Source organism: Anomaloglossus baeobatrachus, chromosome 9 (genome assembly GCF_048569485.1).
Source record: "Anomaloglossus baeobatrachus isolate aAnoBae1 chromosome 9, aAnoBae1.hap1, whole genome shotgun sequence".
Taxonomy (NCBI): Eukaryota; Metazoa; Chordata; class Amphibia; order Anura; family Aromobatidae; genus Anomaloglossus; species Anomaloglossus baeobatrachus.
In genome coordinates, this window is record NC_134361.1 from 213,641,072 (window position 1) to 213,651,388 (window position 10,317).

A 10,317-nucleotide genomic window follows, 5' to 3' on the forward strand; every position below is an offset into this window, starting at 1 on the left:
GTGATACTGTCTGCTGAGCTGTATCTAATCCTCTCCTCTGTGATACTGTCTGCTGAGCCGTGTATCTAATCCTATCTTGTGTGATACTGTCTGCTGAGCTGTGTATCTAATCCTATCCTGTGTGATACTGTCTGCTGAGTTGTGTATCTAATCCTCTCCTGTGTGATACTGTCTGCTGAGCTGTGTATCTAACCTTCTCCTGTGTGATACTGTCTGCTGAGCTGTGTATCTAATCCTCTCCTGTGTGATACTGTCTGCTGAGCTGTGTATCTAATCCTATCCTGTGTGATACTGTCTGCTGAGTTGTGTATCTAATCCTATCCTGTGTGATACTGTCTTCTGAGCTGTGTATCTAATCCTCTCCTGTGTGATACTGTCTGCTGAGCTGTGTATGTAATCCTATCCTGTGTGATACTGTCTGCTGAGCTGTGTATCTAATCCTATCCTGTGTGATACTGTCTGCTGAGCTGTGTATCTAATCCTAACCTGTATGATACTGTCTGCTGAGCCGTGTATCTAATCCTCTCCTGTGTGATACTGTCTGCTGAGCTGTGTATCTAATCCTCTCCTGTGTGATACTGTCTGCTGAGCTGTGTATGTAATCCTATCCTGTGTGATACTGTCTGCTGAGCTGTGTATCTAATCCTATCCTGTGTGATACTGTCTGCTGAGCTGTGTATCTAATCCTAACCTGTATGATACTGTCTGCTGAGCCGTGTATCTAATCCTCTCCTGTGTGATACTGTCTGCTGAGCCGTGTATCTAATCCTCTCCTGTATGATACTGTCTGCTGAGCTGTATCTAATCCTCTCCTCTGTGATACTGTCTGCTGAGCCGTGTATCTAATCCTATCTTGTGTGATACTGTCTGCTGAGCTGTGTATCTAATCCTATCCTGTGTGATACTGTCTGCTGAGTTGTGTATCTAATCCTCTCCTGTGTGATACTGTCTGCTGAGCTGTGTATCTAACCTTCTCCTGTGTGATACTGTCTGCTGAGCTGTGTATCTAATCCTCTCCTGTGTGATACTGTCTGCTGAGCTGTGTATCTAATCCTATCCTGTGTGATACTGTCTGCTGAGTTGTGTATCTAATCCTATCCTGTGTGATACTGTCTTCTGAGCTGTGTATCTAATCCTCTCCTGTGTGATACTGTCTGCTGAGCTGTGTATCTAATCCTATCCTGTGTGATACTGTCTGCTGAGCTGTGTATCTAATCCTCTCCTGTGTGATACTGTCTTCTGAGCTGTGTATCTAATCCTCTCCTGTGTGATACTGTCTGCTGAGCTGTGTATCTAATCCTCTCCTGTGTGATACTGTCTGCTGAGCTGTGTATGTAATCCTCTCCTGTGTGATACTGTCTTCTGAGTTGTGTATCTAATCCTCTCCTGTGTGATACTGTCTTCTGAGCTGTGTATCTAATCCTCTCCTGTGTGATACTGTCTGCTGAGCTGTGTATCTAATCCTCTCCTGTGTGATACTGTCTTCTGAGCTGTGTATCTAATCCTCTCCTGTGTGATACTGTCTGCTGAGCTGTGTATCTAATCCTCTCCTGTGTGATACTGTCTGCTGAGCTGTGTATCTAATCCTATCCTGCGTGATAGTCTGCTGAGCTGTGTATCTAATCCTCTCCTGTGTGATACTGTCTTCTGAGTTGTGTATCTAATCCTCTCCTGTGTGATACTGTCTTCTGAGCTGTGTATCTAATCCTCTCCTGTGTGATACTGTCTGCTGAGCTGTGTATCTAATCCTCTCCTGTGTGATACTGTCTGCTGAGCCGTGTATCTAATCCTCTCCTGTGTGATACTGTCTGCTGAGCCTGTATCTAATCCCCATATTTGCTGGACGCTGTCACAGCAGCACAGAGGGTTTTCAGGGTACTGCTCATTACTTCAGAGCTGGAGGCTCCTGCACATTATGTATATTATGCTGCCATCTAGTGGACAAATTGCAGACTGCAGTCACTGTTCAGTGCACTAGAGCTACCAGTAGATGGAATCGTGAAAGAGTCTAGAACTTTCTACAAGTATCCGTCTTATTTAGAATCACATTTTGCCGACACCGGTCACTTTTCTTTAATTTTACCAAGAGCCATGGGTCATTGGGATTAAGGTCTATCTTATCCGGGTTTGTGCAGGACCAGTGTAACGTGGCAGCTTCTTCTAGAAACGGCGGCGTACGTGACCACCGGAGACGTCTGCTGTCCCAGCTTGGCTACACTCGCCTTGATAACATTGAGCTGCAGTACCATGAACGACCTGCAGTCAGGGGTGGCGCTGTTTCTGTATGAAAGTTACCATGTTCCCAAATTGTCCAGTAGTAGCGCCCATTGCTGATGACACATCGGGTGGTACTGCGCCTCAGCCTCTTCTTCCTCTTCTTTTTCAGATCAATCCAACCAGCGGAGGGCATGAAGAGTTCACGAGCGGTGACCCACCCACCGAGGCCGCCATATTCCTGACCTACTTAGCGCATTGGTTTCCTGGCAGAAGGAGGTTAGGGGGGCGCAGAGTACAATACGCTGCCGTGCCGAAAAATAAAGGGGAAGTGAAAGGAAACTCTGACCGGTGAATTCTAGAGATCACTACAGGGTGGATGAGTGTATCAGGTCACTATTCTTTTGTAAGGAAAGCTTCACACTGACATTAAGCGGTGCAGAGGCCCATTCACGATGATGGCGCTATATCCAGGTCCATGGACTCCATCGGGCCCCGCGCAGTAATAGTACCCTCCTATTGTGAGCCCACAATAACAGTGCCCCTATAGTAATATTTTCCCTTTGTGCCTCCTCATTGTAATACTGCCCCCCTGCATCTCTTTACAGCTATACAGCACCATATAGAAATAATACCCCCTGTGCTTCCTTATAAAGATGCAGGATGGGGGGCAGAAGGGGCCAAATCCAGGCAAACACAGGACAACATACAAACTCCTTGCAGATATTGCCCTAGGTGGGAAATTAACTGATGGATGACAGCGCTGAAAAGCTACAGTGCTGAGACACCGGGCTGCTCTATACACAGTGTGATGCCCCATAGCCCCCTATACACGGTATGATGCCCCATAGCCCCCTATACACAGTATGATACCCCATAGCCCCCTATACACAGTATGATGCCCCATAGCCCCCTATACACAGTATGATGCCCCATAGCCCCCTATACACAGTATGATACCCCATAGCCCCCTATACACAGTATGATGCCCTATAGCCCCCTATACACAGTGTGATGTCCCATAGCCACCCCTATGCACAGTATGATTCCCCATAGCCACCCCTATGCACAGTATGATGCCCCATAGCCCCCTTTGCACAGTATGATGCCCCATAGCCCCTATGCACAGTATGATGCCCCATAGCCCCCTATGCACAGTATGATGCCCCATAGCCCCTATGCACAGTATGATGCCCTATAGCCCCCTATGCACAGTATCATGCCCCATAGCCCCCTATACACAGTATGATGCCCCATAGCCCCCTATACACAGTATGATGCCCCATAGCCGCTCCTATACACAGTATGATGCCCCATAGCCCCCTATACACAGTATGATGCACCATAGCTGCCCCTATGCACAGTATGATGCCCCATAGCCCTCTATACACAGTATGATACCCCATAGCCCCCTATACACAGTATGATGCCCCATAGCCCCCTATACACAATATGATGCCCTATAGCCGCCCCTATGCACAGTATGATGCCCCATAGCCCCCTATACACAGTATGATGCCCCATAGCCGCCCCTATGCACAGTATGATGCCCCATAGCCCTCTATACACAGTATGATGCCCATAGCCCTCTATACACAGTATGATGCCCCATAGCCCCCTATACACAGTGTGATGCCCCATAGCTGCCCTTATGTACAGTATGATGCCCCATAGCCCCCTATACACACTATGATGCCCCATAGCCCCCCATACACAGTGTGATTCCTCAGAGCCCCCTATACACAGTATGATGCCTCTAACCCCTTATACACAGTGTGATTCCTCAGAGACCCCTATACACAGTATGATGCCCCTAACCCCTTATACACAGTGTGATGCCTCATAGCCCCCTATACACAGTGTGATGCCTCATAGCCCCCTATACACAGTCTGATGCCCCATAGCCCCCTAAACACAGTCTGATGCCCCATAGCCCCCTATACACAGTATTATGCCCCATAGCTCCCTATACACAGTGTGATGCCCCATAGCCCCCTAAACACAGTCTGATGCCCCATAGCCCCCTATACACAGTATTATGCCCCATAGCCCCCTATACACAGTGTGATGCTCCATAGCCCTCTATACACAGTATGACGCCCCATAGCCCCCTATACACAGTAAGATAATGCCCCATAGCCCCCTATACATATTGTGATGCTCCATAGCCCCTATACACAGTGTGATGCTCCATAGACCCTATACACAGTGTGATGCCTCAAAGCCCCCTATACACAGTCTGATGCCCCAGAGCCCTATGCACAGTCTGATGCCCTATAGCCCCCCCATACACAGTATGTTGCCCCATAGCCCCCTATAGTCAGTATGATACCCCATAGCTCCCAGACACAGTGTCATGCCCCATATTCAGTCTGATGCCCCATAGCCCCCTATACACAGTATGATGCCCTATAGCCCCCTATACACAGTGTGATGCCCCATAGCCCCTATACACAGTCTGATGCCTCATAGCCCCCTATACACAGTATGATGCCCCATAGCCCCCTATACACAGTATGATACCCCATAGCCCCTATACGCAGTGTGATGCCCTATAGCCCCCTATGCACAGTGTGATGCCCTATAGCCGCCATCGCCTACCAGAGCTGAGTCCCTACATTTGGTGGCGAATGCAAGCAAACACAGTGAGGCTAGCTCAATTGTAGGGGTTTTTTTGCGCTTCTTGCTGCGCGCCAGTATATGTCCTGGGTGAAAGGATTGTCGCAAACCCAGTTGGGGTCATCTACGGAGATGGAGGCTGCGGTGAAAGCGCTTATGGAGGCCAATAGGCAGCAGCATATATTTAATCAAGAGACTACTTGGTGGCAGGAGGAGACTAATCAACGGCAGGAGGAGGCTAATCGGCAGCAGGGGGAGGCTAATCAGTGGTAGGAGGAGGCTAATCAGCAGCAGCAGGAGACCAATCAGCTGCTGATACAGCACATGATGACGTCTCAGGCAGCAGGAACTCCACTGGTGGTTTGCAATGCCAGGAAAGCGGTTTGTATGCCAATCCCTAAAATGGAGGCCATTCATGACGTTGAGTCCTATCTGGACATTTTGGAGAGCATGGCCAAGAGAGAGGGACTACCTCGGGACCAATGGGAGGGAATAGTCGCTCCATTTCTGGCATCAGGACCTCAGAAGGCCTATCGTGACCTGCCGGGCGAGGATGTAAAGGACTATGCAGCCGTCAAGTGTGAAATCCTGGCACAACTGGGTGTAAATGTCTTAGTTCGGGCCCAGCGGATACATGAGTGGGAGTTTCTCTCTTCTAAACCAGCCAAGTACTGTCTCTCATTGCTATGGTGGACCACATAGTAGCTGATACATTCTGGAGGGCCTTACCTTTCCCGTTCCAATGCTGGGCGGTACAGGCATCCCCTAATAATATGCTCCAGGTAGTAGACCTTATAGAGCAATATGGGGCTACCAAGGACCTCCAGGGAGGGACTCCGGGGAGGGTGACAGGAAAGTCTCCTAAGTCCCCGCCCCTGGTCCATCATGGGCCTCACAGGACTTTTCAGGGGAAAAATAGATCCCCGTTGTCTGTTGGCAATACCAGGAGCCAGGCCATTTAAGAGCTAACTACCCTCAACTGGTTGAACCTATGGAAACTAACGTTGGGTACCGTCAGTCCCTTTATGCTAAAAGGGTTTTTGCAACTGGCACCCCACAGGATCTAGGGTGATGGATATCTGTGTCGCGTGGAGGTGTAGGGCACCTCGGCAATGGCTCTACCAGACTCAGGGAGTCTCATGACCTTGGTGCGACTTAGCCTGGTGCAACCCACCGAGCTCACCGGCAGGAAATTTGGTGTATTGTGCATTTACGGGGACTTAAAAGACAATCCCACTGACCTAGTGATAATAAATACACCTGCCAGAAGATGATGCCATGAAGTGGGGGTGGTTGCACATCTGAATTATGAACTGATAGTTGGGAGGGACTCTCTACTATTCTTGACCCTATAGGCCAACACTTATGCCACTTGGGGAACATGGGTCCGGGCTTATGAAGGCCATGGAAGGTTCTACAAGACGAGTGCAGGAGCCTTGTGGGCCCGAGGAGGAGGTGCTGGCTGTAGGGATAACCTTCCATCGGGTTGAGGAGGTGGGGACGACCCCCATGGAAGTAATGGCCAGGGAAATAGAAAACTTTCTGCCGGGTCTTGAGTTGTCAGACTTAAATGTCTCGGGTGACAATTTTGGTACGGCACAACTCCGAGACCCTAATTTTTCCCAGGCCAGGGAAGATTTATTAATTGTTGATGGAGAACCCCAACAACTCGAGGTTTCCACACTTTGAGGTGACCTGTGACCTGATGTATTGTGTTGACAAAATACGGGGTGAGGTGGTAGAACAACTGGTGGTGTCTCAGGTGTCCCATCCTCACATACCTGGCAAAAACGTGGACCATAAGAAAACCCTGGACCTAATTCTGCAGCAGCTTTATTGGCCTGGCGTCTACAAAGAAGTGAAACGGTATTGTGATTCCTGTCCAGGGTGTCAGATGACTAGTCCTAAGCCACACTTTCGAAGCCCCTTGATATCTTTACTGATTATAGAGGTACCGTTCGAAAAAGTGGCCATGGACCTGGTGGGTCCGGTAAATAAGTCCGCAAAGGGATACCAACATATCCTAGTGGTTCTTGATTACGCCACCCGATATCCAAAAGCGGTTCCCTTCGGTCATACATTCAGTCATAGCCAAGGAGCTTATGGGCATGTTCTCTTTGGTGGGGATTCCGAAAGAGATCTTGACCGACGAGGGAACACCATTTACCTACATCAGTCTATCACCCCCAAACAGACGGCCTGGTGGAAGCAACAAGCATTAAAAACCATGCTAAAAAGGGCTGTTTCCAAGAATGGGAAGGACTGGGACCTCTTGCTGCCCCATTTATTGTTCACAGTGTGAGAGGTGCCCTAGGCATCCACGGGGTTCCCGTCCTTTGAGCTATTATACGGCAGACATACCCGGGGGTTGCTAGATATAGCTAAGGAGACATGGGAGCACCAGCCCACCCCACACAAGAGTGTGATAGAATATGAGAATGGAGACGTTTCTGCCACTTGTTGGGAACATATGGAGGCAGCACAACTAGCACAAAGATGGCTCTATAACCGGGCTCTGCGGTTAAGAACCTTTAGCCCTAGGGACCGAGTGCTGGTACTTGTACCCACTGTAGACAGCAAATTCCTCGCAAGATGGCTGGGCCCCTACGAGATAATTGATAAGGTGGGGCCAGTAAATTACAAGGTACACCAACCAGGGCAAGAAAGCCAGAACAGGTTTATCATGTAAATTTGCTGAAGTCCTGGAAGAATAGGGACAGTGACAATGGGGACAATCCGTGGCTCCGTTACCTCTAGGGGTTTCTTTAGTGGTCTTCGTTAAAATAGCTGAAACATTGTCCCCTAAACAGGTTCAGGAGGCCCGGGAATTCGTTAGTCGGAATACAGATGTCTTCTCCGAGCTCCCTGGTCATACTTCCATAGTCCAACTTGACATTGTTACTGAGCCGCAGGCCAAGGTCCAACTCAAGCCGTATCTGGTGCCTGAGGCTCGGCGACAAGCCATCTCTGAGGAGGTGAAGTCAATGCTACAGCCAAGGGTCATTGAGGAATGGTCCAGCCCAATAGTCCTAATACCTAAACTCAACAGTACACTGCGGTTCTGTAATGACTTCCGAAAACTGAATGAAATATCAAAGTTTGATGCCTACACCATGCCCCAGGTGGATGAGTTGATAGAGAGGTTGGGGAAAGCTCGGTACTTTTCAACCCTGGACCTCACACAGGAGTACTTTCAGGTGCCCCTAATGGAGGCCGCCAAGTAGAAGACAGCCTTTATGACGTCTGAAGGGTTGTATCAGTATAAGGTATTACCTTTTGGTTTACATGGTGCACTAGCGACATTCCAATGGTTAATGGATGTCGTCCTCTGTCCCCATCGCAGATACGCTTCTGGATACCTTGATGGCATTGTGGTATCTGGTGTGGATTGAGAGAGTCACTTACCAAAGGTTCAGGTGTGGCGCCCTTGAGGCTCTGGTCGCCACAGGGTACTGCACCTCAATTAAGGTGTGGTATCTATCTCAGTTAAGGAGAGGGTTAATCACCGGTGTTCCACCTTCACACACTACATACAGGTTAGGAACCTTCACATAGAGTGGGTTGGCACAGGGTAGGCACGGGGGTGGCCCTAATGGTCATGGGACGTCCTGGTCAGTGAAGCCAGCCACCAGGGGGGAGGGTTCCACTTGGGGGTAGAGGAAGGCGCAACACACTCAAACAGTCAGTCAAGTCGGGACCATAGTTCTGGCAAGATCTCTCTGGAAAACTTGGACTTTACTGGGCACTGGGGCTTGGAGCGGGAGCTCAGCCAAAGTACCTAACTGCTGAGGAGGACACCCGAGAAATAGGACACTCTCTCCTTCTCCTTTCACAACGCCGGTGATGACCCCTGACCAGATCTGGGATTGACCTGAGCCCATCATGGCAGTGACCAGTATGACCGGGCTGGCAGCTGAAGTTGTGAGTAAACTACACCCTGAACCAGCAGAGACTGTGTAGGCTCGTCCTTACCGGCACCGCTGCCCAGTGCATAGGCGCCAATGGCTATTACAACCCTTATTATCCACCCGGGGCCCGCTCGGCCTGTGGGGAGCGACACCATCCCGGCTGCCTTAACACCTGCCCCAGAGAGGAATCCTGCAGCGGCGGCTACTACTGGCCGCATACCACAGGTGGTGTCATGACAAACTCTCCCTATTACCCCACTTCCCCCACCATTAACTGTACGCCTCGGGACAACGTTACCAGGCAAGGCCACCCCGTGACAATGCCTGACCCCACCCGAAACAGCCTGGCGACGAGTAGGTTAACCGCCTGCCTCGTGGGGCGCTATATTTGGCATCACGAACAGGGTAACATGCCCATTTAAACGAGGTACTATGCGCCTACAGAACTGTGTTAAACCGGGTAATTTGTTTTTGAACCATTCAACTGCAAAAAGGACAGTCGCCATTTATTATTCTGCACGGGAAAAGATAGGGCGTGCTTTGTGGGCGGAACCCATAAAAGAGCGCGAAGAAGAGCCCCGCTACCGGAACTGTTTTCTAGGATAGACTGTACAGCTTATTGGAACTGCAACTCTAGATTTTGGAACTGAGAAAAGGCATGGCTGCTCTGACCAAGGTAATGCAGACCAAGCCAGGGACCCAGTAACCGGTCACCATTGAACTGGCTTCCAGTGCTGATGATCTTCCCTGGCAGCGACGTGGAAAGAACCCGCTGCCCCCCAGCCACTGACCGTTACGATGCTGACGGGCAGCCCATCTGCCGCCGGTGCGGCAAGTCAGGACATTATGCCAGAGGATGTCCAGTGATTGTGCCAAGCCAGGGGTCGGGACCGGCCCTCTGGAAATACCAACAACCAAGCAAGAATTATTGTTGATGTTTCTCTATGCTGAATGTTTTCCCATTTCTGATATTTTCTGACTTGAGCTGTGTTGATTACCTGTGAACATGTTTGAAACGTCTGAAGTCAACGCTGCTTCCCAAAAAGGGAAAATATGTTTTCTTGTTAACCTGTTACATGCATATAAAAATTGTGTGTTAATTGTGTTTTGTTGCAGTCCGGGAGTGCTGCCATTTGCCGTGGGGGAATGTGGCGCCCCGGAGGTTCAGGTCGCCACAGGGTACTGCACCTCAATTAAGGTGTGGTATCTATCTCAGGTAAAAAGGGGGTCAATCACCGGTGTTCCACCTTCACACACTACATACAGGTTAGGAACCTTCACATAGAGTGGGTTGGCACAGGGTAGGCAGGGGGGTGGCCCTAATGGTCATGGGACTTCCCGGTCACTGAGCCAGCCACCAGGGGGGCGGGTTCCACTTGGGGGTAGAGGAAGGCGCAACACACTCACACAGTCAGTCAAGTCGGGACCATAGTTCTGGCAAGATCTCTCTGGAAAATGTGGACGTTACTGGGCCCTGGGGCTTGGAGCGGGAGCTCAGCCAGAGTACCTAACTGCTAAGGGGGACACCCTAGACATAGGAATCTCTCTCCTTCTCTTTTCACAACGCTGGTGGTGA